A 26,335-nucleotide genomic window follows, 5' to 3' on the forward strand; every position below is an offset into this window, starting at 1 on the left:
GCGTTAATGTATTCATTGTGATAGTCCGGAGAGGAATGAACCAAATTTGACCTGTTGGATGCTGTTTTCAGAACCCCTTTCAGAGGGAGACTGGGCAAGCAGGGGTGACTGAGCCCAAATGTGGGCATTGAGGCTTTTCTTGCCTGATGTCCTGGGGGCTGACCTACTATGGGTTCTGAGCAACTGGGCCAATTACCCCTTCAACACTCAAGAATAGTGTGGTCCGAACACTCCAAGGCTCCCTTGGGGACAGGTGGATACAGAGGAGGGCTACGGGTTCACAATTCAAAATGTTCACATCAGCAATAAATCATTGTCCAGCCAAATATTCACTTTTATGAGAAAAAAAGATTTTTTTTATTTCTACCACTTACCACACACAGGAAAAATATCAGATTCACTAGCAACTACACCGTCCCCCTGAGGTCAGAGCTCTAGTGTTTTTTTAGGCAGTCACCTGAGTTCCACTCCCTCCATACTCCTAGTGAGGGTGGTTATTCCTCATTCATTATAGACAACATCCAGTGCAAGCTCCACTAGTAGTCTGAGTCCACTCTGACTTTATTTTAAAGTCAACAGTGTTCCAGCGCCGCAGTGCTAACTAACAAGCACGTTTCCCCGGGGCCACCAGGCCCGAAATCAGTCTTACCCACACCTGCAGGCTTGGAGCATCTGGAGTTCTTGAACGTGCCCCGTCCACTTAGAGCAAAAGCAGTTGAATCAGGTGACTTTCACTGATGCAGCCCAGGCGGGATGCACTCAGAGGGCGCAGAGTTCCTCATATGCGGTTGCACCACCTAAGTGACCGGAGGTTCTTTGCGGCTCCTCCTTGCAGTGAAAGTGTTCAATCCATCCCATAGTGTTGGGGGGTAATGAGAAAATCCTGAAGCAGGTCCCTCGCTATGGTGAAGGTCTGGTGCTCCCACAGCAGCCACACTTCTCCTGCAGGGTGTTTTAGCTCAGGTTGCATGTCTTCTTGTTCTCTGTGACCCCCTCTGGCATACGGGGTCACTGTACCTTCCTTGTATGCGGGCTCTGATCTGCTCGGCACAGAAAAGTTTGCAGCTGCGGCCCCTACACGCATACTGGATTGCGGCTCACCGCTAATCAAGGTCTACAGCCTTCTCAGTATGGCAATCTTCAGGTGGCAGCCCCTTCTGGCATATGGGGCCACGTCTCACGGGCTCTGGCTCTCACAGCACAGAAGCCTTCACACAGCAGCCCTTTTCTAGTATACGGGGTTGCAGTTCATCACTACGAATGCGCTCCGACCCTATCAGCGCAGTGATGCACATGGCTTAGTGCATGTTGGTCCTCCTCTGGCATACGAGGGTCCAAGGAAAGATGGAGGCCTCAGGCCTATTCTGAATTTCTGCCTTTTAATGCTTTTCTGTGGAAGGGCAGGTTAAAAATGCTCGCTTTGTCCCAAATCATGTCAGCTCTAGACCCAAGAGATTGGATGAAGTCCTTGGACTTGCAGGGAGCGTATTTCCAAATACCCATTTTGCAGTCCCACAGGTGGTACCTGCAGTTCAAGGTGGGCCAGGAACACTTTCAATTTACTGTGCTCCCAATCAGCCTTACCTCAGCCAATCGAAAACGATGGCAGTGGTTCCTGCTGATCTTTGGAGGTTGGGAGCACATGTATTTCCATCCCTCGATAACAGACTGTTAAAGGTGTCCTTGCCACAGTCAGTCATAGACCTTCTCTAGATGATGGCCGCACTTATGACATTGTTAGGTTACACCTCCAGTGAGCCAAAGTCCATATGAGCCCCAGGTAAAGGCTTCCATTCATTCACTCATTCAATACATCAGATGGTTTGTTACGTGCGACTACTCCTCTTTAAGGGTCTCTAGGCGCTGGGGGTGCTGGACTGCTGGTCCGTCGAAGGTGCTATGGTTCAGTCGAAATGCCAGGTCATGAGGTCTTTCCTGAATTGAGGCAGTGACGGTGATTGCCTGAGGTTGAGAGGCAGGGTGTTCCAGGTCTTGCTGCGAGGTAGGAGAAGGATCTACCTCTGGCTGTGGACTTGCGGATACAGGGAACAATAGCCAGGGCCAGATGGATGGAGCGGAGGTCTCTGGTGGGTACTTGAAATGTGAGGTAGTGGTTGAGGTACACAGGTCCCACATTTTGCTGGGCTTTGTAGGCGTGTGTGAGGAGCTTGAAGGTGACTCTTTGGCTGACTGGAAGCAAGTGGAGGTCTCTCAGGTGGCTGGTGATGTGGCTGGGGATGTTGAGGATGAGTCTAGCTGAGGCGTTCTGAATGTTCTGCAGTTTCATGAGGAGTTTCTGGGTGATGCCGGTTTAGAGTGTGATGCCGTAGTCGATTCTAATGATGAGGAGTGCATGGGTGACCATCTTTTTGGACTCAGTGGGGATCCACTTGAAGATCTTTCGAAGCAGGCGTAACGTGTGCAGGATGATGAGATCTGGTGGTTCATGGTGAGTGAGGAGTCCAGGATGATGCCGAGGTTTCGTGCGTGGTTAGCGGGTGTGTAGGGGTTCCAAGTGCTGCTGGCCACCAGGATTCGTACCAGGAGGAGGAGGTGGAGCCCATGATGAGGACTTCGGTCTTCTCCGAGTTGAGCTTGAGGCAGCTGTTCTTCATCCAGGTGGTGACAGCCTTCATTGGGCCAATTTTGGACACTGTGGATTTCAGGGCCTGTCCTTCATCATTCCGAGTCCGGTACATTCACAATATGATACCAATGTTTTGGTATTAGTGCTGGGTCTGCGTGAGGATGGTCCTGAGGTTTCTTAGTCTTCTGACTTCATGCATCCTTCTCATCCTGAAAAGGAGGTGGCAGGTGTAGGCCCTATATTGGAACTTTAGATCGCATTAGAACCAACATCAAGGATGCCTCTTGGACTTCATCCAGATCTTGCAGTGCAGGAGATGGCTCAGGATCTTCCCAGTGATGACCGAGATGTCCATGCTGGTTTGACAGGCATTTCGGAGGGGTGGAGATCAGAGGCCTCTTGTCTCAGGTGGAGAGACTGCTCCTTAACAATCTTCTGGAAGTTGAGGAGATCTATCTGGCTCCGAAAGCCTTCCAGCTTTCCATCAAACGAGGAGGGGGCTTGCACAGGTCCTCATGAACAACATGACTGCTGTGTAGTAGTGCAACAAACAGGGTACAATGGTATCCTAGATTCTGTGTAAGGAGGTGCTACACCTCAGGAAGGTTGGACCAGTAGAACATCTTCCTTTTCGCTATCCACCTTGAGAAGTTTCTGAATGTCAGAGTGGATAAACTGAGCAGGCATCATCTGTGGCACCTCGAGTGGCATCTTCATCCCAGTGTGGAACAGGACATCTTTAAGGAGTGGGATACACCCTGGCTAGAACTATTCAACAGCATCGAGATCGCGTTGTCAACATTTCTTCTCGCTGGAGATTCCTTCAACGTTCTACTTTGGAGTCACATTCCAACTGGAATGCAAATGAGAACTCCTGTACACCTTTGCATTGCTACCTCTCCTATCTTGATTTGAGGAAGAGCAAGACAAATGGTGACCATGTCATTCTCATCGCCCCAGACTGGTCAGGAGAGTGTGATACCCAAAGTTTGTGAGAATTTGTATTCCGATAAGTCTTCTGCTTCAGGAGGAAATCCTGTCTCTGCAACAGGGCAGGGTCCTGCTTCCAAGTTTCCACAACCTAAACCTTCATGTGTAGAGTTTGAGCAGCAGCAGATAAGTGGATTTGGCGTGCCGACTGAGGATGTTATAATAGTCGATTTGCATTAGGACAAATTTATTGCTGGTGTGGTGCCCAAAACAGTGACAGCTTTCATGCTAGACTTCATTATATTCTTTTGTTTGTTCTTTCATTGGCCCGGCAAAGTCTTGAGACGGCCACAGTGAAAACCTGTCAGCCCTTTCTGCTTTTTATGTTTACCTGACCTACTGACTTTGTTTAAGTCACCTGTTGTGGTGCTTTTTATAAGAGGTTTGACGCTCATGTTTTGCATCAAATCATTTTGTATGTCCCAATGAGATCTGAAATTGGTATTGACATTCCTAAAGTACACTCCCTTGGGACATGTGTACAGCTCTTCTTTAAGGCTCTTAATTTTATATACCGTCTTCTTTGTTGCCATTAAACCAGCACACTTTGTGAGTGAACTGCAGGCACTGTCAGTCCATCTGCCCTACACCACCTTCTTTCCAGGCATACAGGTACCGAGGACAAAAGTGGAGATCCTACAGAAGGACACAACTCCCTTCCACTTTGGCCAGTAAATAACTCTGTCAGATTTTTCACACCGCTTCTCCTAGACCTTAATCTGGCCCTAAGCGTTTACATATACTGCACAAAAGTCCATCGCTTTGTGGGTTCCTCGCAGGAAAAGAAAGGAAAGCTGGTGCAGAAAAGGGCCCTGTCAAAGTGAATAGCCTTCTCTATTAAAATCTGCTACACACTGGCCAGAAAGCAGAACCCCAACATAACATAACGTGTATTTATGTAGAGTGCTTGTTTGCACAAGGGTAGCATGGCGCTGAATAACAGATGCTTATTGTCGCCCAACTCAATGGTACTCAAAAAAATTCAATTAATTCTTTATTTCGATGGTTAAAAATCATCATAAAAAGTACATATTTTAAAACACAGAAACATACATGATTTTTTATCACATCAATATCAAAATTAACCATCTATCACCCTGTTAAAATACAAAAAAAAGAATCAATATATTATTCATGATAGGTTAGTCTCTGGTATTTCTTAGTCTTACTGCCGCTTTTAGAAAACCTATTACTGAACATAAGGTATGCATATCATTTGCTCTCTGTAAAAACAGGAGGGCTATTTTAGCATGCCGAAATTTTCCATTTTTTAAGATTTCAACCAGAAACATACGCCTTGGGTAACAATAAAATGGACATAGTAATACAAAATGAAGGGTGTCCTGCGGAGACATGTTGTCGCAGCCGCAGGCACCCTTCTGCTCAATAGTTGCAGTAAAACCAGACGGATAAGCTAAAATATTTTGCAACAAATTGAGCCTAAAACGGCACATTAAAAACCTATCCTGGTGATTATACATCAGAAATAGGTACGGTTCCATACCCGGTGCCTCTTTAACTAAGGAGTGTGCTACCACTGACCGTTTTAGTGCAAAAGCTTTAGTTTCCCTAAGCCTCTCCAAATTGTCAAGCAACAGTCTTTTGATTTGTAATTTATTGTTCCTTGTGATTAATGCAGGGGTGCTAAAAAGGGTGTGCTGACCTACGGACTCTAAAGTTAGTTTAACATAATTCAGCCAAGGGATTGACATCCCTTTGTCCATTTGTATACAGTCAGAGAGGATTTCTTGGCTTAATACAGCCTCCGGGTTAGCCCAAATACTAAGCCAAGCCAAGACCGGTCTAATCTTGACCTGATCTACAATATACGGAATTCCGAGTTCGGAATGGGCAATTTCAGCTGGTATTGAGTGTGGGATCTTGAGGATTCTACGGATGAATTTGTCTTCCTCTAATTGTAACTGTTTGGCATCCCTAAAGCCCCAAACCTCGGCTCCATATACTGCTTTGGCTGTGCTTATTGAGCGATACAAGCTCATTATTTGCTCTGGGGACCAACGTCCCAGCCTCTGTGCAAAGTTCATAATTGCACCACATGAGGAAGCCAATTTAGTACAGTGTTCCTCTAGTAATTTGTCAAATTGCATCTTGCCATCAAGTAATAGACCTAAATATGGGAAGGTGGTTACAATGCCCATGGTATGAGTCCCGATTTTAAACACCGGTTTTTTGATGGGTTTTTTGCCTGCAATCAGTGCAAAGGACTTGGTCAAATTCACGGACAGATCTAATTTTTCCATGAAGACCACAAATCCATTGATCAGAGATTGGAGACTTCTCGGTGTCCGGGCGAGCAGGACCGCGTCATCTGCGTACAATAGTACCGGTATTTGACGCTTCCGTACCTTGGGGCAGTCCACCGCCCGGGCTATGAGGCATGACTCCAGGTCATTAATGTATAATGAGAAAAGGAAGGGGGCAAGAATGCATCCCTGCCTTACTCCGCTAGAGCATGGAAAGGAGTCAGTTTGCCCTCCCTCCATACTAAAGCGAACCCTGGCTGTGGTGTTCCAGTGTAATTCTCTTAGGATACTTATAAGTCCCTGGTCAATCCCCAAAGTGCTCATCCTTTCCCAAAGTTTACTTCTATTTACATTGTCAAAGGCCGCCGCCAGATCCATAAAACCCATATATATAGTACCATTGCTCGCTCTGGTGTATTTAGCGACCAAAAGGTATAAATTTAAACATTGGTCACTGGTCGACTTTCCTGCTCTAAAACCATACTGGGTATCCACTATTGTATGGTGCTCTTCTGTCCAGATCATTAAGCGGTTTAGGATCACCCGCCCCAGTATTTTGGCAGAAACGTCGATCAGTGACACTGAGGATTGTCCCTATTTCCCTTCTTGAAAATAGGTACAATTAAGGCGGTGGACCACGACCTAGGGAGTCCTGTCTTGATAGCTGCATTTAACACCCTCGTTAAAATTGGGGCCCACAAGTCAATATTACTTCTATACAAATCTGGGGGGGTGCCATCAGGCCCGGGGGCTTTATTTGGAGTCAACCCTTTAATTGCCTGGATAATCTCGGAGAGTGTAAAATCCTGCACCCAGCTCCTATTACCATCCCATTCCCCTTTATGTTTAGGATCTTTAGACTGGTTATAAAGGCTCTCGAAGTGGGTCATCCATTGCTGCGGGAGGATATTTGTGCTAATAACTGGGGCATTTTGGTCGTGAAAACAGGGCCTATTTATGATTTTCCAGAATTCAATAAAATCCCTGTTTTCACCGGCCTCTCTTAAGTCAGCCCATAGTTCTGCTTTTAGGGAAGCCTTCCTTTCTTTGATCTTAATGTTATAAATTTTCCTACACTTTACCACTTCCACTGTGTCCCTTGGAATTACTTTAAGGCTTAATTTTAGATTTCTTAACGCTCGTGCACAACTTGCGTCAAACCATCTTGGGTGGGTCCCAGATTTTCTAGGACCTTTCGCCTCCAATAATTTTTCGGCCAATTTAGTTAGTTCGCTGAAGGCAGATACTAAATCAGCTCCTTCTATTTTAAAATCTAGACATTCTTCAACCCACTTTTTCCCCTTTACTATCAGTGCAATATAAAATTCTGAGGCATTGATTTTTGCCCATTTTAAGCGCCTTCCTTGATCTGAAGGCTGTAAGATAATATCTAGCTGTTTATTCATTTCAACATAACCCCTGCAGAGTATTTCTATAAATAAGGGATTGTGATCACTAAAGGGACTCCATTTAGTGCATACCATCCCCACCCATTGTTTGGCAAAGGCAGTTATCAGGATGTAGTCTATAATAGACGAACATCCCCTGCCTTTAAAAGTTGGTACCAAGGTAGCCTTTGGCCCTGGGATTACTACATCCATGGTATGTACTAATGAGTGACTACCTATTAATTTTGTAAGTGATGTACCCTCCGAGCTGTGCTCGAAGTGTGGCCCTTTACTAACTGGACAAAGATCCCAGTCCGTGGTTACTGAGGTTAAATATGGGCATAAATGGCAATTTAAATCTCCCATTAAGAGGACAAATGGATCTACACCGCCTTTCCTTGAATCGGCTTCCTGTTGTAATCTAGTGTCTAGTTCCTCTAGCACGGTTTTAGTGCCGCTTCCTGAGCCTGAGTTATAAATGTTAAATAGTTGTACCTTCATCCCATAGCCATGAAATATTATTGCTTGCAAATTTTTTGAGGTCCAGGATGGCACTATCCATCTCCCCTTTAAATTAATATCAGCATAAATTATTAGGCCTCCTTTAGCTCTGCCTGCCCTGCTCTCTTGTGCAGGGACAAAAAATAGCTTGTAACCCTCCAAATGATAGAGGTCGGGCTCAACCGCCCAAGTCTCCTGTAGAGCTACTATATGGGATTCCCTTAATTTATTTCTAAAATCTGCATTAGCTATTTTTCCTGCCAAACCTGCTATATTCCAGGATGTGAATTTCACCTTTCCCCCCTGTTTCCCTATCAAGTTTGAATCACAAATATGGAGAGCGTCTGCCTCTCTCTCTTCAGGCCGGGTATCTTGTATCTCCCCATTCTGATTTTGCTGGGAGCCTTCCTGGGGGTTCGGTGTATATCTTCCTGTAGGAGTTAAGTCAATGTTATCCCTGGTCATTCTAGTTTCTTTCCCCACAGGTTGTATATCTGGGTTGGTTAGTCAGTCGTTTTCGTCCAGGTTTTGAAGGGGACTGAATCTGTTTTTCCACTGCAGGCCATCCAGATCCAGTGATGAGAAGTGACTATATTCAGGTTTTCTTTTCCTATAATCGTCTATTCCTCCTTCCCTCCTTCCCTGATTTTGGGCCAAGGGATATGTGTTTCTATTTCTCAGATAGAAATAACCTAATGGCATAGCCTGTACAGTACTAGTTACATTTTTATTAAAGTTACCCAATATATATTCCACTAGACCCGGATTCCTAAAATTTACAATGACACAGTCCCCCTCAATATCCTTCTCTCTGGTCCCCAGCCATGATACTCTCCTCACGTGAATAATTTCTCCCCTTTCCTGCCCCCGGAGCGGTCTGTGTATATTAAGCCAATTAATAATCTTGTTTTTTAAATCTAAGTATGGCTCTTTTTGACCCATCCTCAGTTCAGGCACCCCAGCAAGTACCACAACATAGGGGCTTGTTTGGGGGGGTAAATTTACACGAGGGGGGGGGAGAGTTTCTCCTTTGCTCTCATAGTCTTTTTGTTGTTTATTTACCTGGCTGTGAGAAACGACCTGCCCTAACAACGTCTGCGCCCTACTTTGCGGAACCTGGGGTCTAGCGCTAGGTTCTTTCACATTTTCAATAAAGCCTCTGTTCTGCGAGTGGGCTATAGTTTTAGGCGGCACATGACCCTGGGCAATAGTACATGGCTCATTGCTTGTGCAGTTATTATTCATGGGTAATATCCTTGAGGAGGGGGTTTCAATTGAAGTTGGGTTTCCAATAGAGATGGGATTTACATTTTCCTTCAGTCTCCCTAACTTTTGCAATTCATTAGTGATTTTATCAATTTTGCTAATTAAAGGTTTTATTTGTGAGATAATGAAGGTTTCTAAATGTTTTTGAAGGTCACTTATTACCGGTTGGAGCCATCCTGGCGGGATTAGTGGACCTTGCACATCTACTTCTATAATCTCATCTTCTAGTGTCTTCCCACCCATGTTAATTGATTTTAATTTCCTTGCATGCATATTCTTTGTGCGCCTTTTAGGTGGTCTATGTTTTGGTACAAATAGTCTTTTTGCTGACCTAGCAAGGGGGGGGTCAATCTCTGATACCAGTTGGCCGCATGGCACATTTTCAGATGAAATATCATTGGTATTGTCCTGTGAGCTGTCACAAAGATTTATATCTAACACCTGCGAGAGTGTACTCTGTATTTGTGAGTGGGGGTTGTTTGTAGGGGTCATCGAGAGGCGTCTCTCAGCGCGCTCAATCTCCCCATCCACTGCCCCAATGACCTTACGTAGCATGAGATCTATGGCAGTGGGGGGGCTAAGTGTCCAACTACATTAGTGATATTCGATCCAGTTTGTTTGGCCACCGATGGGGTACTTGGTTTTCTCTTCGATGATCTTGTTTTAGGTTTGGAAGCCATGGTACCCTATCGGTCACAGTCCCCCTTCTCTCAGTGTATCCCACACAAAATGCGCAAATTACAGTCACAATTTAGTACTTCACTGCCCAAGTGGTCGGGGCACATCAAAAGAATAGACTAAGGTCCCCTGCTTATACTTCAAGGAATCAATGACCAGTATATAAGTGTTAAAAACTTTGTCCACCACTCAGCCTCACCAGTGGATCACGATAGTTTGGAAAACCAATCGGATTACAGTACCTTGATTTTTATGGCAATAGATGTGGCCCAGCCCGGCCTCCTTGTGCCTCTGAGGGCCACAGAGGGCCCGCCCTTTGCCCGGGCTTAGCCCGCGCGGTCCCGCGTCGCGGGGGGCTGGATCGATTAAGTAGCGCCTCCGGGCGCGCAAGGTCCGTGGGGTTTCCTTCCGGTTCACGAAAGGTTGCAAGGGGACCTGGGTAGTGAAGTCCCGCCGGACGCTCTCCCCTCACAGCGGTCGCGGTGACAGGCGACGGCGGGGGAGAGAAGCGTGGGATGATAAGGAGCCGTTCCCCTCACGGCGAGTTTAAAAGATGAAGAGCAGAGCGTCCCGCGCTGCAGGAGGCTCTCGGAGCTTTTACGGGCTTCTAACGCCCTCAGGTGATGTCCGGTGCACTCCAGGCGCAAAGCCCCCTGGGAGTTGTGGTCCGGTATCGGCGAGGTTTCAGTGCCGTTCCCCTCACGGCTCAGAGTATGGCGATAGCAGAGTTCAGGCAAGCGTGGGATGATAAGGAGCCGTTCCCCTCACGGCGAGTTTAAAAGATGAAGATGGTACTCATTTTATCAACCTAAGAGGATGAAAGGCTGAGTGGGCATGCTGGGATTTGAACCTGTGACCATGAGGTCGAACATAGGCTCCTACAGTGGACGTATAGTTCACTAAGCCACCAGACCCAACAATCTGTGAGCACCTTCCACTGAGGCCAAGGCCGCTACAATGACCAGGCATCAGTGCATATGTTCACAAAACATACATTCCAGTTCGGTGGGCAGGTCAATTAACACACTCTGTTCTGCAAGATTTTGTTTTTAGTCTTTGTCCACTTCCCAGACCCACCACTTTTGGGAGATACCGCTGAGCGCACTACTCGCCCTTATGGGTGAATAGTGCGCTTTACAAATCCCTGATTGATTTTTTTTTTTTTTTTTTTTTTTGAAAACCTTTATTGACATTTCAATCAAGAACAAGTATGGGCCTACAACCCCCCGGGGCCGGCCGCTAAGCAATCAGAGCAAAAACGGGCAAGTGTAAACACAGGCAGCACTTCGGGGAGCAGAATCGTAATGCTAATACTGTGAACAGCGTAGGTAGGGCACCAGGAGAAAAAGGTTTTCATTTTATAATGAAACAAGGCAGAAGGATCAGGTGCCAGACAATTTTCAAACAGCAATAACAGGTATGCAGAGTAATAGACGTAAGCGATTTACAGCAATCTATTAGGTCAATGGCGCAAACACAAGAACATCAGGATGGGGAAGAATATCATAAACAGTTGCGCCTGCAGTCCCCCGCCAGAACTCCCAGAGAACACCCCGTGGTACACATGGAACGGCAACGAGTCATAGCAAAGGAGGTGTATCACGCTGATCCCAGAAAAAGAAAAACAAAAAGAATCAGAGAAGAAAAAGGAGGCCATGGAAAAAGAGATGAAAGACTAAAGAATCCCCTCCCCCAACCCCCCACCCTGCACCTCTGCAGATGAGTACGGGCCCCCCCCCCAGCAGTGTGCCTGTCGCCCTGGAACCAGACCCGAAATATAGGAGAATAGGGAAAAAGAAGTAGGAAAAGAACCCCACCAGACGGGGGGGTAGAGAAAGTATTAATAAACTGGAGGAGGGCCTTCAAAACATACCCCCGGCTTCTCCCTCCCGCACGGTAAGTTTCCCCCAAAGTGAACAATAAACAGCACAAAATCGATCTTCTCAAAGAAAGATGGGGAGCATTATGCACCTATCATGCTAATAGCTATGCCAGGAGAGCACGCAACCCCTGAGCCCGCCCGTCCACTAGATGACCACCCCTGAAGGATCAGCCTTATCCCTGACCACTCTTTGGAATTCTGCCCATGCCTACCCCTCGACCCAGCACCATATCCGATGTTCCAAGGTTGAGGAGTGTCCAAAAACGACCGAGAAGCGACGCACACAGGTGGGGTGGAAGTCTCTGAGCATCAACACAGTCCGCAGCGTGGAGAAACAGGCTTCCCAGTGCTGCCCCAGGATCTGCACTGCACTCAAGGTCCAGGAAGGCAGAAGCAGCCAAAGCAGACAATAGTTGCTGGAGTTGTCCCTGGGTCGCAGGAGGGCATGTACGGGACGAGGCCACCACATCCCACTCAGGTCCAATGCCTCCGGGACAGATCAGGCCCTCAGCTGGACGAACACACTGTAGCATACTGGCCGGAGTGTCCAGCTGTGCACTAACCTCAGGGGTGGCTGCCACAGTGTCCTCCTGTGCGCAGTGTGGTTAGTCCCTGTGTACGTGCGGACAGGCGGGCCGCCACTGCCCCAACGCTGACGCCACACCGTCGAGCTTACTCCCCAAGACCCCGACACCATGAACCAAGGAGGAGTGAAGAGCACCAAGGGCCTCGAGGAGGTCGCCGTACCCCAGCACAGCTCTCTGCGATCGCGCCGCCACACTCCCAAAAGTCGCACTCTCACAAGCCTGCTGCGACCCAGCGGACAGGATGGTAGGCTTCATCGCAACAAGATGGCCGCCAAGTATGCCCGACCCTCACCGGGGCCGGGACCCTGGGACCAGCGTCTCGATGTCCACGTCGCTGGTGGCCGGGTTCCGGGGGCAGGCGAAAAGTTATCCGTTGCGTGGTCACGGGCAACAGTCGTCCCCACCACGGACCAGCTCCCGTAAAAATCCGGGGGCAGCCCGCAATGATCAGGGCAGGATACGGGCGGCGGCCGGGCAGCTCACCATCAAAGGCAGGGGCAGTCACCGGAGGATCTGAGAATTGCACCCCCGGGCATGCACTCGGTCCGCTACGCTTGACAGTAGAAATGTCAAGAATTCCTGTCATGCGAGGGGAAGAAAACTCGCCCTTATGTAAACAGGAGAGCTGTTACATAACTCAAGGCAAACACACCCTTATGTAAACAGGAGAGCTGTTACATAACTCAAGGAAAACACGCCCTTATGTAAACAGGAGAGCTGTTACATAACTCAAGGCAAACACGCCCTTATGTAAACAGGAGAGCTGTTACATAACTCAAGGAAAACACGCCCTTATGTAAACAGGAGAGCTGTTACATAACTCAAGGAAAACACGCCCTTATGTAAACAGGAGAGCTGTTACATATCTCAAGGAAAACACGCCCTTATGTAAACAGGAGAGCTGTTACATAACTCAAGGAAAACACGCCCTATAAAGGGAGGAACCGGGAGGTACAACGCTGTCGGATATTGTGTTTACACCGACGTACCTGCTTCGTGAAGAGCAGTGTTCCGGAGTGGTGCTCCAGTAAGGCAAGAACGGAGGTAGGTCGAGTCGTTACTCCCTGGGCCGTGTCTTGCCCCATCGTCACCTGTGAAGGACCCGGAAGCTCTACCGGTCATCCATTGAGCTTCGCTTTTTGACTCGGCTGAGTCAAAGCGCAGTGGCGCGTTTGCTGGTTGGAGTCGTAACTCCCAGCCCGACCAGAGATACAGGGACTGCCAGCTGTAACGCACACCAGGAGGTGTTTGCCGCGTTACAGACTCGGAAGTCCACAGGATCGATCGATCGAGCGGCTGCTCTCGGTTCAGTCTTCTTGCTTTTGATTGGGGTATCGGTGACGCATCACCAAGAGGTGACTCCGCGTCCCGGTGCAGTCTGAGGAAGAGGTTGAGCGGCTGCTCCCTTCAGGTAGAGACCCCGGCTGGGTGTTTCCCTGACTCCTCGATTCTCCCCAACACTCTTCGTGCCCCTCACAGCCTACCGATTGGCATTGTCGGCCATTTCATTTCTGCCCTCTGCTGGCATACGCCGGGATCGGCGTATATGCAGAGGACGGTTAGGACCATCCGTGCGGTGGGCTGGTAACGTACTTAGCCTGGAGGATTCCAGTGACTATAACTTTTGTTTATCTTTGTATTATTTTTGCCTTCATTAAAATAACTAACCCTTCACAAGTGGTTGCGTCCTCATTATCGTGTCTGTTAAACGATCCTGAGGCGTTCAGGGCGTTACAAGAAACGACCACGACGAAATGTAGGCCGAATTTGGCACCGCTCCGGTGGACCGACTCCACCCAGTCACAACAGGCCGCTGTTGTTGAACTGCCACCCGGCCATGGCGTCCACTCGAGGTCCCGGCTCCAGGGCCGCATAGGCCGCAAAGTTCAAATGCACATTTCTCCGGCGATACCGCAGCCAGAAACCTCGGAGTCACACAGTCGGGTGCCACTCTCCTTCAGAGACACGACCGCGTAGCACAGGTTGAGGATCTCGTGCAGGATATCCGTGCGGGATGCGGAGGTTCACGGAGCCGGGAGTCTACGCTGCCGTCCCGGTCGCCATCTTGGCTCCTCCCCCAATCCCTGATTGATTGATTGATTCTGAAGGCGAGAAATCAGCAGGTAGAAGTATCCACCATAAGAACGAGTTACTTGCTTTCAGTAATGCTCTTTCTGTCATATACTCTATCTAACCACAGATTTCCTCACTGCTCTCCCCCCTCCCTGTTATGTGGAGTGGCCTCTATACCATCTTAAAAGGTTTCAAGTTAGGAATCTGCACACTATTTCAGACTAAAAGCATTGCTGTAGGCCATAGAATGTCGTTGCCTTATGTCATGTTAAGCGCCTATTGTTTTAAATATAAAAGCACTGTAGTATTGCTTACAGGTCCACGTGAAATCAGATTGTGTTTTCTGATTGTGAATCACAGTTCCTCACCTTCTGTTCTACAAGTCACATCTCTTTTTCATGAGAAACAAGGTGATGGATGGAATGTTTGTAGTAATCTCAGCCACTGGCAATCGCTTGGGCCACATCCGAATCCATTGTTTTTCACCCACCATGCCATCCCAGCTTGGACCCAGCCATATGCAAATCCATCTTGAGGCTGGTCCTATGGAAACAGTCCAGCCCAAACTGCCAGGCCAGGTCCTCCCTGGACCAGAACACAGGCAATCCAGAACTGGTTTTGCCATTATTACCGCTCATCATCCAGGTATAGCTTGGTTCCGGTGGGACAGTGACCACAGGACCCATTTCTGGCCATACCACTAAGGGCATAAAAAACAAGGTGATGGATGCAATGCTTGAATTAATCGCAGCCAGTGGCAATCACTCGGGCCACATCCCAATCCATAATTTTTCACCCACCATACCACCTCAGTTCGAACCCAGCCATATGCAAATCAGTCTTGACCCTGCTCCAGTGGCTACAGGCCAGTCCGAACTGCCAAGCCAGGTCCTCCTTGAACTGGAACAAAGCAATCCAGGACCAGTTTTGCCTTTATTACGGCACAAATACCTACCAGTGCCTAAGATTAAGTCAAGCATTACATCCATCATTTTTTGTGTACTCCACCATCCTACTTTTCTAACTGGCCTAAAAGGATGTTCCACGTGCCTAATTTTTGGGTGACATCCATGAGTTTAGGCAGTGTCTCTATGAAGTTTCTGAGCAAGTCAATTACGTCCGTATCTGTCCACTTCACTGAAAGTATCTTAGATTGAGATGTTAGAGAAAAAACATACACATCCGTCAACTACACATTTGGAGACTGCAGACTCCATCTTGTATTAAAAAAAGAGTGAAGAGAAAAGGCCAACCCAAACCTTAGCACCACAGTGTGTGCCTGTCAGTCTCACCTTATCCTACCTTCTCATATCAGGAGAATCCACAAGGTATCACCCCCTCCCCCCATGCAATAGTGACTGATAGTGCAGTTCCAAAGCACACATAGATGTGAGACTGTCCTTTTTAAAATAAGGTTTCTGCACCAATGTAAAGACCTCTGTTGATACAGAAAGATACACACCTAACTTCTATTTATGTTTGCAATCTACAGTCTGGAGCAACTTCTGCGCTGCCATGCTAGGTGAGTGGACACTTGTGCATAGCATCATGATACTGCAGTGGAGGTGGGCTGAGATGTTCAGAATTCATGCATAACCTTGTAGTGTTGACTACACGAGGTTGCCTAGTGAGCCTGTGCTCTGAGATCATGATGCTCTCCTTGCAATCATAGCTGGTTTACCAGACATTTTTAGGTGAGTCCTGGTGCTCAACAGTGATTCTTTAGAGGAAAAGAACCAGTTTTACAAGATTTCTTCTTGTAGAGGATATTTAGCGTCCGGTCACTGTATAAAGACCCTACCCATTGGAGAAGCATCAGTGCTGATAAGAAACCTTTGTCAGCGTCTGTCTATGTCTGTGGCTGTTCAACTCTTGAGGTTAAATGATGATGGATTAAGAAATTAGCAAGTGGAAATGACCCATGATTATGCATTATTATTACTTATTGTGTTTACTGCTCACATGGGAGAGGTTAGAGGTGCTCCATTTCTTACCCTTGTCATTTTACATCTTACAGGTTGAAGATTGAGAACCCAACGTGCCTTTTTTGTAATCCCAGAAAGTGGCTAGCGAAGGGCTGATTCGATGCATCAAGTTCCATGATGGCATGGAAGCTGTGCTCTCCTTGGGTACCAGTCGGCCAGCAATCAAGAGCAGAATATGCTGAAAAATTCTGTGGAAACTGCAAGAAGCTGGGGATTCAGCCTGCCAATGAAAAAGGCCGAAGAGGGACCACAGTGAAAACCAAGAATATTGTGTTGTTTTATTTGATTTTCTTTTTTATAAGCCCTCCTTTTCTTTGTAAAACCTGCCAGCTTCATGAACGTTTTGTAGTATTGAATGTAAGTATCTCTGTGAAGAAGGGAGGCATGAAGGGTAGGGGCCGAACAGTAAATTATTTCTTAGTGAATGTTTTCTATGAAGTATATTAGGGAGTTAAACTGCTGTTTTTCCATGGGGGTAATGTAGGCGGATACATATGGCTTTGGACAGACCTTGTCTGTGGCACCCCCTCTCAAATCCACTGATGGCATGCTTCGTATATATAACCCCATGATACTGACTTCACTCAGACCAGGTGGCGCATCAGTGAGTATCGCACAAAGGGTATTTAGACCGGGTGGTCCGCTGGCGACAAAGGGAATGGCTCTTTTTCCCCATTCGTATTTTACATGCTTTTAACAAAGAACCACATCAGTCACCGCCTCAAATAGAATAGCTGCATAAAATGTTGTCAATTTAAAGTGGTGTACCCAACCCCAACCCCTTAGGAGCTAATCAGCATAGCTCACACAGTTATATGAAATCATTAAGAGGCAGCAAATATGTATAATCCAAAATGGATGGTGCTTCTCACTGGGGATTTGCAGGGGATTGAATCCACATCCAACCTTAAGCACACAGTGATTTGGGCATTTTAACAACAAAGAGCCCTCATTCCTTTATTTAAAAGCCCAAAACGTATGGCATACCCTGTACAAGTTCAAGAATAATTTTTCTTTTGGTATTATTGACCAGATCCAGGTGGTGCTTTCCTGGAGAGAGGTAATCATTGAACATTTCCACTTTGTTGAAATTAACTGTTTTGCAGTTAACATCAGTTTATTAGTTGCGTTCCAATCATTTCTCGTCATAAACTTTAATGCCAAAGTTTCATATCCAAAAGTACCACTACCGGACCTCTTGAATAGGATAGCTTGGATGGCCCTAATGTGACCCAGAACCTCCTCCAAACCACTTGGATAACTCTACAGGGCCACTAAATACGTAGGTCATCTCACTCGCCACAATTACAACGACATTTTGAGTCCTTATTTTTATACATATTTTTCAAATTAAGCATGGTATAATGGCAAAGAAACCTCTTTTATAAAAGGGTTCTCCTTTCTGGAGAATGGTACATCACCCGGGGATAGAGTCCCACAAAATCCTCACCAGTCCCTCATTTAGATTTCCCTTCCCAAGAGCTGTTCCCATCTCATCATATTGTGCCATTTTGTGTTGCCTTTGTGTTTAGTTAAGACCTGATACATTTGTAGGATTACCCCTGTAGCAGTAGTATATGAAGGAAACAATTTTTCTAAAAGGGTTAGTTACCTTGTGGCTGATAATTTCTTATTCGGGTTTAAGGCCCAGTATCGCAGTTGACAATGACAAAGCGTTCATGCTCGCCGCCTTTGAATTCCAGTTTACAGGAAGTGCAACCCTTGTTTATCCCCATGTGAAAAATGCCTCTGAGCATCCTGCATCCTCTTTCCCATGACTTGAACTTCCTGGATTAAGGAACAGTGGAGTAAACTGCGATGGAAAGGACATGATATTTGAATGTGCACTCGCTCTATCCTACTCTGCCATTGTAATGTGCAGAATATATGAAACATAGCTCACCACCAGTCTTCCTGTTTTTGAAGCTGTGTACATCCCATAGTGTCCTTAACGTTGCTGCAGCTTCCAAAAGTACTTGGTACATCTCGTCTTAATTAGAGACTGTTCAAAAAGTATGCAGAACAGAGCTGCCAAATAGTAGGGCCATACCGTCCAATTCTCCACTTGTCCAAAGGGTCATCTTGGATAGTCGATGTTTCCAATTTGCCCATATGGATTTTTAATAAATACAGTGCTCTAGGCAAAATGTTCATTTTCACCATGGATATTCTGCGCAGCCATGAGATATTGAGAGGTTGCCATCATTGCCATCACCTGCGCAGATTTTTGGATAGTTGGTCACGTAAAGTCTGCTTAAGGGTGAAGCAATATGCACACCCCAACGTTTAATTTGATCCTCAGCGCAAGGAAAGGTGTTATCAATGAAAGTCTCTTGCCAGATCGTTGGGATCAGTCATACCACCATTACCTCCGACCTCTCCAAATTGACATTAAAACTGGATATTAGGCCTTATTTATCTATAAGGTCAAGCCGTGATTTCATGGAGTTTTCTGCATTTGTCAAAGTAAGGCATGTTTTCTGCAAGTAATTGGATTTTGCTGCTCACCCCAAATAAGACCGTTTGGATACTCCCCTCCCCTTTGACCATCACATCAAAGGCTCAATTATTAAGGCAAAGATATGGGGAGAAAGAGGACATCGCTGTCTTGATCCAGTCCTAAGGTTGAACTTTTCTAATTTTACTCCATAAATTGAAATCCTGGTGGTATCCGTTTGGTGGTTTTGCCAAGGTGATAGTTCGCATATTAGGACACAGACCTATAGTTTCCATCATTTGACTCATAAATGACCAGGTGACTTTGTTGAAGGCTTTTTCATCATCGAGGAGTAGAATGGCAATGGTGATGCGTTGTTTCTTTGATTTCTCAATCAGGTGGAGAACTCTTCTTATCTTGTTGTTGGGCTGTCTGCTAGGTATGCACCCTGCTTGGTCAGAATGGATTAGGGACGGCATATATGAGATCAGTCTGTTTGTCAACACCTCAGTGAGCAGTTTGTCACATTTGCTGCACTTCAAAAATAGAGGGCATAAGTCAGGCTATGTCTTCTGCTGCTTATGGTGTTTTTACATGGGGACTGGTGTTTACACACTGCTCTTAATTTGTACTCAAAGAAAGAAAAGTAAAGTGAATCTTATGACAGTGTTGCTAGGGTACATGAAGTGTGAATGGAAAGTCTGTATTGTGTAATTTTTTCGTAAAGCAAAGAAATGTAAGTTGATGTAAATGAACTGTGTTCATTCAGCAGTTAGGAAAGCAGAAATAAAGCATTTTTTAATGAGTCTGAAGTGTGATGGAAACAAAGATTTTAGTAGGATTAGAACAAAAAAACATTTTACATGGTCGCACAAATAATAAATATTCACTGAAACTGGATTTTTACACATTATCATTTGTGTCTAATATAGTTTGATCAGTAAAACTGCGTATCTTTGTAAATCTAGTGACCATTTCAGTGGTAAATGTCATGTGTGTGAATGACGGTGTGCTACAACATGACACTACTAGTTACATAAAAAAATTACCCGCTTCCTGTCCATTAAAGCTAGGTGGGTTACAAAAGTTTGTCTTACTAACAAGTGGGTCGTGGTTCTAAAATGTTTAGGAAGCACTGTCTTAGCTAATAGGGAGTCTGTGTTACTAGCCTTTCATATATTTATTGTCTAAAGCAGAATGTTTTTTTTTGCTCTTTGCTATGGCCAGTGCATTGCGTTTCCCCATAAGGGATGTCACTTCCCTATTACCTTTTAAGGCCCCCGATTCTTAATATTTCTTCTCCACTTTTTCTAGGGCTACATGAATCTTCATCATGGTGACATTCCCACTCCTACTCTTTTTCACTCTAGCCTCTATGGACTGCCCTCTAATAATCGCTTTGAAAGCGTCCCAGAAAAGGCTTTAAGAGACCGTGCTCGTGTCATTTTACGTAGAGTAATCTCCTCTCGCTTGTAGAGGCTAATAAATAACCTAGCTTTTTACTGCAGATCTATCAAATCTCTAGTTCTCCCTTCCATTACGCCATAGTCCTGAACCAACACATCCCCCCCATTTGAACATAGCATGAGCCAAAAAGACCTTTAGCTATCAGTCTTGAGTCCCTTAAAAAGGCAAGGGTTCCAAGAATGAAATCTATCCTAGAATAGGATCGATGGACGTCGGAGAAAAAACTGAACGGTCTATCACCAGGGTGCGATTCCCTCCAAAAATTCAACTAGCTCATCTCTCTAATTTCTTAGACATAGAGCCCTGATTATATCGACCGGTAGGTGGCGTTGGTCGGCTCCGCATGGCATCGTCTTCAGAAGAAGTGAAGTCCATGGCACCTATATAGGCGGCACCCATATGCACGTATGTCAGTTTTTTTTTATTTCCGCCCCAGCCAGTGCTGATCTGTAGAAGATCTTCCCCTCTGTCGTCTTTTGACCAAATTTTCTCAACATTTTGTCAACTGTTTTTGAAGTATTACCTGCTGGTGTGTCGAAATGTCTCTGGCCGATGTCAGTGATGGACACGCTCCTCATCTGTCTGTGCTCCCTGGAGCACGACCACAACACCAAGTCTTGCCACTGTTGCCAGGCATAGCCCAACGAATCTGTGAAAATCAAGGTTCCAGTTGATGAGAAGGTTCCGGTATCATTTGTGGAGCCTGAAATCCTCGGGACACTCAGGTAAAAAGCACAAGAAAAGGAGGCATGAGGGAGCTTCGGCGCTCGAGGCATGGTTCTTCAACGCCTGGACCGACTTGACACCTCCCCAACTTTCCAGGAGCTGGAGCAATCCCCACTCCCCCAACTCAGAATTTATGAGTTCATGAGTCTCATTTTTGCACGGCACGGCCCTGTCGGTGTGCCTTCGAGCCACGCGGGGTCAGAGGAGGCCCAGTTGGGTTCCACACCGGCAGACCCCAGGGACACATTCCTGGATTCATACCGATGCCAGTCATACCATCTTGATCTTCCCTGGCGCCGGTTCCAATGTTGGCTGCACCATCCCGGTTGTGATCCCTGATTCGGAGCCAGGTGGGTGTCACCTGACTCTGGCAGGAACATTGCTTCCTAGATCCGAAGCCTATTCTCATGGGCTAGTACTTAGGTAAGAATGGGAGGGGTCGCTGGACTCTGAAGAATACCAGCCAAACATAGAAGGCCCTAATATGGACTGGAGTGTGGAAATGGGTGAAGCCAGTGGTTTGGATACTTCTCAGATACGGTATTCTTTCTCCTCCTGCCGTGGCCACGGAGAATGGAGCCTCATACGCAATGGTGGTACAGAGGGCGTCTGAGGTCCTTGATCATTAGTAGCCCTCCGTGGCAGTGAAGACCAAAATCTTGACACAGGTGCTGCAACCGGGAGTGTCCTCATCAGAACCCCTACTCCCGTTCAATGATGCCCTCACTGACGTCCTGTTGGGGACCTGGTCCAAACCCAACACAGGGGCTCCTGTGAATAGGACGATCACCCGCGACCATCGCTTTGTGCCAGGGGACCAAGATCTCCTCACCCAACAAAGTACTCTAGATAGTTTGGTGGTCCAAGCCTCTACTTTCCAGGGCGCATTCCCTACCGATAAACCGGACAGGGAATCCAAAAGGCTGGACTCTTTAGGAAAGAAAATGATTTCTTCTGCCAGCCTAGCATTGTGGGCTGTGAACACCACCTGCCTTTTAGGCTGTTACCCTCCCCACTTTGTGGGACACAGTTGTGCAAGTTCTGCCACAGGGCCCGGAGGAGGCCTGGGCTGGTCTCTCTCAGGCTATGGCCAACGGGAAAGACGCAGCAAAGTTAACAATTCGTTTTGGATTGGACTAGAGTGACTCACTGGGCAGAGCGGATTCGTTGATGGTGTCCCTAAGGCACCATGCCTAGTTGAGGACGTCTGGCTTTTCTGGGGATGTCCAAGCTTCTCTTATGGAAAAGCCCTTTGACTGCAATGGTCTCTTCGGAGACAAAGCTGTCTCTGCGCTGGAGCGCTTTACGGTCTCGTGGGCTACAGCCAAGTCCTTGGGCCTTCTGGCTGCCCCCATGTCAACCCCATTCTGCCTTTCGCTCCTTTTGTGGTTACAGAAGGGGCTTCCAACTGTGCCAATACACTGCCAGCCACCGAGCTTGATCCCCATCCTCTGCGTGGACAATGGTGTAGTACCCACAGACCTCCTGGGTCATGTAGCCAGCAGTCTGTTCCATCCACCATTTCTCCCCCCCTCCCTAAAGTGCAATCTCCAAGCCTTCCTAGCCTGCCCCGTTAGCACCATGGGCATCCAGTTGGCAGAAGGCTTCACCATCACCTGCCCCAATGGCAGTTCATAACATCAGACAGGTGGGTCTTGCTGATTGTCTGAAGGGGCTACTCCCTCCCCTTCGAGACTCCTCCTCCTTTCATGCCAACATCTCACCACCGGCAGACGGAGGATCATTTGTCCTTGTTCCACGAGGAAGTCATGGCTTTCTTGGCCAAAGGAATCATAGAGTGGGTTTATGAGCCAGACGTAGGCTGTGGTTGCTATTCCAGCTACTTTCTGGTTCCCAAAAGGGACAAGGGTGTTCGTCCTATCTTATCAAAAACGAGAAATTCAAGATGCTCACGCTAGCTCAGATATTGGCTGCACTGGACCCAGAAGACTGACTGGTAGCATTGTACTTGTAGGACACCTATTTTCATAGCTCGTACTGCCGCACCACTGGTGCTATCAGCAGTTTACGGTAGGCCACAAGCATTTCCAGTTCCCTGTGCTCCCCTTTGGCTTTACCAGCGCCCCTCGGGTGTTCACCAAGGTAATGGTGGTGGTCGCAGTTCATCTGCGGAGATCAGGGGTGCCAGTCTTACTCTATCTCGACGACTGGCTGTTGTAGGTGGGCTCACCCCAGGCTGTCATCACCCAACGGCAGGCTATGACGCATCTTCTGCAATCGCTGGAGTTCACTATCAATGTGCCGAAGTCACACCGGACTCCTTCTCCGATGCTCCCTTTCATCGAAGCTGTTATGGACATAGTGCAGTTTTGGCAGTGAGTATGGGATATGCAGGCTATGATACCGATGTTTCAGCCTTTATCCTCGGTTTCGTTGAAATTAACTCAGAGGCTGCTGGGCCTCATGGCCTCCTGCGTCCTGCCGATGACAGATGGCCTGTGCGGGCTCTGCAGTGGTTCCTGAATTTCCAGTGAGCGTAGCATCAGGAGAATCTCTCCTACTTGGTCCAGTTCTCGGAGGGAACTGCAAAAGATCTGCAGTGGTGGCTAAATAACTGCAATTAGGTCGGTGGCAGACCCCTTTCCCTAACAGTTCTGACAGTGGTGACATATGTGTCACTCCTGGGATGGGGTGGTCATCTGGGAGAGGTGGAGATCAGAGGACTCTGGTCTCTGGCAGAATCTGGGCTTCACATCAACATACTGAAGCTCTGGGTGATCCGACTGGCATTGAAAGCCATTCTAATCTCCATAAAGGGAAGGCTGGTACAAGCAAGGGAGGACGGGTACAAGTGTTCACAGACCACACCACCCACACATGGTACTGCAAAAAACACAGGGCAGGATGAGGTGGTGGACCCTTAGTTAAGAGGGCCTGCGTCTCTGGACATGGCTGGAACAGCAGGGCATTTCCCTGGTGTTTCACCACTCAGCCATCCATGCCTAGCAGTTCACAGGTGGCGCAAGGCCTCTTTCAACAGTCGGAAGAGCCTTGGTTAAATCTGTTCGCCTCCGTCGAGAATGCGCGATGTCAGCAGTTTTGCGCAGTGGAGTTTCCAAGGCTACTCTCTCTCGGAGGCCCTTATTAGTTTCAAGTGGAACTTGATGTAATCAAAATGAAGACGTCCATAGGTATAAAATGAAGTAGGTTCTAGGTAAGAGGTTTATTCAGCTTAGTTACAGGATGATAGGTATGATAGTAACACCAGCCCCACCCGGGGCAGCATCCTTTCTGCTCATCCCACACACTCCAACTATCGCTCTCACCACTCCACCAGGCACTCCAGCATTCCACTACCTCATCAGGCTTTCTAACATTCCACACACATTGCATTCATAGTGGCTGAGCAGCAGGGAACAGGTAGCTAAGGGAAAGGATGCAAAGCAACAATAGATATTACAACACAACTCTCCGACCATACCACTCCTGCCCAGACTTCTCAAGAAGATCAGGAACACCTGGACCAAGTCATCCTTGTGGCTCCAGACTGGGCATGGACAGTCTGGTATCCCGAGCTACTGAGCATGGCCATCGATCCTCCAATCAGGCTCCCTCTTCGGGAGGAACTTCAGTCGCAAGAGAGGATTCTCCACCCAAATGTGCCCACTGCCCGCCTTCTTGCATGGATATTGAGCTGCTTTCGACCTCCCGTAGTATGTAATGTGATTCTGGCAGCCAGGCATTCCTCCACTAAGACAGTATATGCCTCGCATTGTCCTTTGATCCCCTTTCTGCCCCTCTTTCTGTTTTGCTTTTCGTCCTGTCCCTTGTTCGGCAAGGCCCTGCATTGGGTACCATTAAGGTATGTGTGTCTGTTCTGTCTGCCTTCTTGTGGCTGCCTGACCAACACTCCTTGTTTAAATCCCCTATTGTACATAGGTTTTTGAAAGGGCTCTTCCACCTTTTTCCCCCTTCACTATTCATTATGCCTCAGTGGGACCTTAACTTGGTTCTGACATTTTTGATGTGTGCTCTGTTTCAGCCCTCTACACAACCGTCCACTCAGTCTCCTCATGCTCAAACAGCCTTCCTGGTGGCCAATATATACACCCGTAGAGTGAGTGAGCTGCAGGCATTGTCATCCAAGCCGCTGTATCTCTCTATCCACAATGACTCAGTGATGCTTCTCACAAGGGCCCCCTTTCAGCTGAAACTGTTTGCACCATTCCTTATAGGAGAGTCCATCATCCTACCTACCTTCTGCGCTCCTCCACATCCCTCTAAAGAAGAGAAGCAACTCCACGGTCGGGACCCAAAAAGAATGTTGTTCAACCTTGACCGTACACAAGAGTTTCTGGGTGGATGACCAACTCTTAGTGGGGTATGTTGGTGCGAAGAAAGGTCAGGTGGTGCAGAAGTGAATCATCTCTCACTGGGTCATACTCTGCAACAAGATCTGCTATGCAATGGCCAAGAAGCTACATCCTGAAGGCTTGCGAGCTCATTTCACCAGAGCTAAAACTGTGACCACTGCGTTAGCTCGTAGAGTTCTGGTTCTGGATATCTGCCAAGCAGAGGCGTGGGCTTTCCTGCACACGCTCACCAAGCACTACTGTCTGAACAGCCAGGTCTGTTGAGATGGGCACTTCGTCATTTCGGTCCTACAAGGCTTCCTAGTCTGAAACTGGCCAGAGACCCTCCGCTGGGGATGGTATTTCTTGGGTATCTATTCAAAGGTAAGGAATCTGCAGCTAGAAGTCCCTATCAGATGAACAAGTTAATTACCTTCAGTGGTGCTTTATCTGGTAGAGACTGTATCTAGCCACAGATTCCTTACCGACCCACCGATCCTCCATGCTCAGCAGATAGATTTTTAGCGTCAGGGCTGATCCCTTTCAGGTCCCTAGTTTCATAGCTTCACGGCTCTGCGCTTCTGGGGTGGAAAGTCATGAAAAGTAACTGACATAAAGGTGCCTATATAGGTGCCGCAGAAGTCACTTCTGGTGCGGACGATTCAGACGAGGCCACACGTAGCTGACCGACGCCACCTACCAGCATGGGTACTGCTCACAAAAAATCTTATGGATCTAGTCTGATGCCTGTGGAAATTCAAAGGTAAGGAATTGCAGCTAGATATATTCTCTACCAGATAAGGCGTTACCGAGTTAACTTGTTCTTTTCTAATAAACATAGCATATTGAGTCTTTCCTCTCTGATGGCTCACCATATCTTGTGCCATTTAATTGACAAGTTCAGGCCTGTAACATTCCAGGAGATAGTACTTTCCTTTCTCCAAATAGAATCTTAAGCTCTGATGCCCGATCGACCAAACTCATAACTGAACAATTCTTAGCCCTCTGCTACCTTGTCCCCTCCTCCCCCAACATTGTTTTAGAACTAGATCCCTCAAACTAGTAAATTCCTTTTACCTTGGAAATTGATTTCTTCCTGATGTAGTGCAAAAGTGTGTTGTGATCTAATCACCACTGGGACCCCCTAACCAGCCCTGGGAGCTACAACCAACCATTGGCCAGGTGAGTCCT

The 26,335-nt window shown here is 47.2% G+C and overlaps 1 protein-coding gene across 2 annotated transcripts in view; it reads left to right on the forward strand.

The window, feature by feature from the left end:
* LOC146801342 (uncharacterized) overlaps positions 1 to 19,538 on the forward strand; it is a 425,312-nt gene extending 405,774 nt beyond the window's left edge. For both annotated transcript variants that reach the window (XM_085620993.1, XM_085620994.1), the window contains one exon: positions 16,234 to 19,538. The gene's annotated coding sequence lies outside the window, so the exon portion shown is untranslated. The remainder of the gene's footprint in view (positions 1 to 16,233) is intronic.
* The last annotated feature ends 6,797 nt before the right edge of the window (positions 19,539 to 26,335 follow it).

Source organism: Triturus cristatus, chromosome 8 (assembly GCF_964204655.1).
Source record: "Triturus cristatus chromosome 8, aTriCri1.1, whole genome shotgun sequence".
In the NCBI taxonomy this organism is placed as follows: domain Eukaryota; kingdom Metazoa; phylum Chordata; class Amphibia; order Caudata; family Salamandridae; genus Triturus; species Triturus cristatus.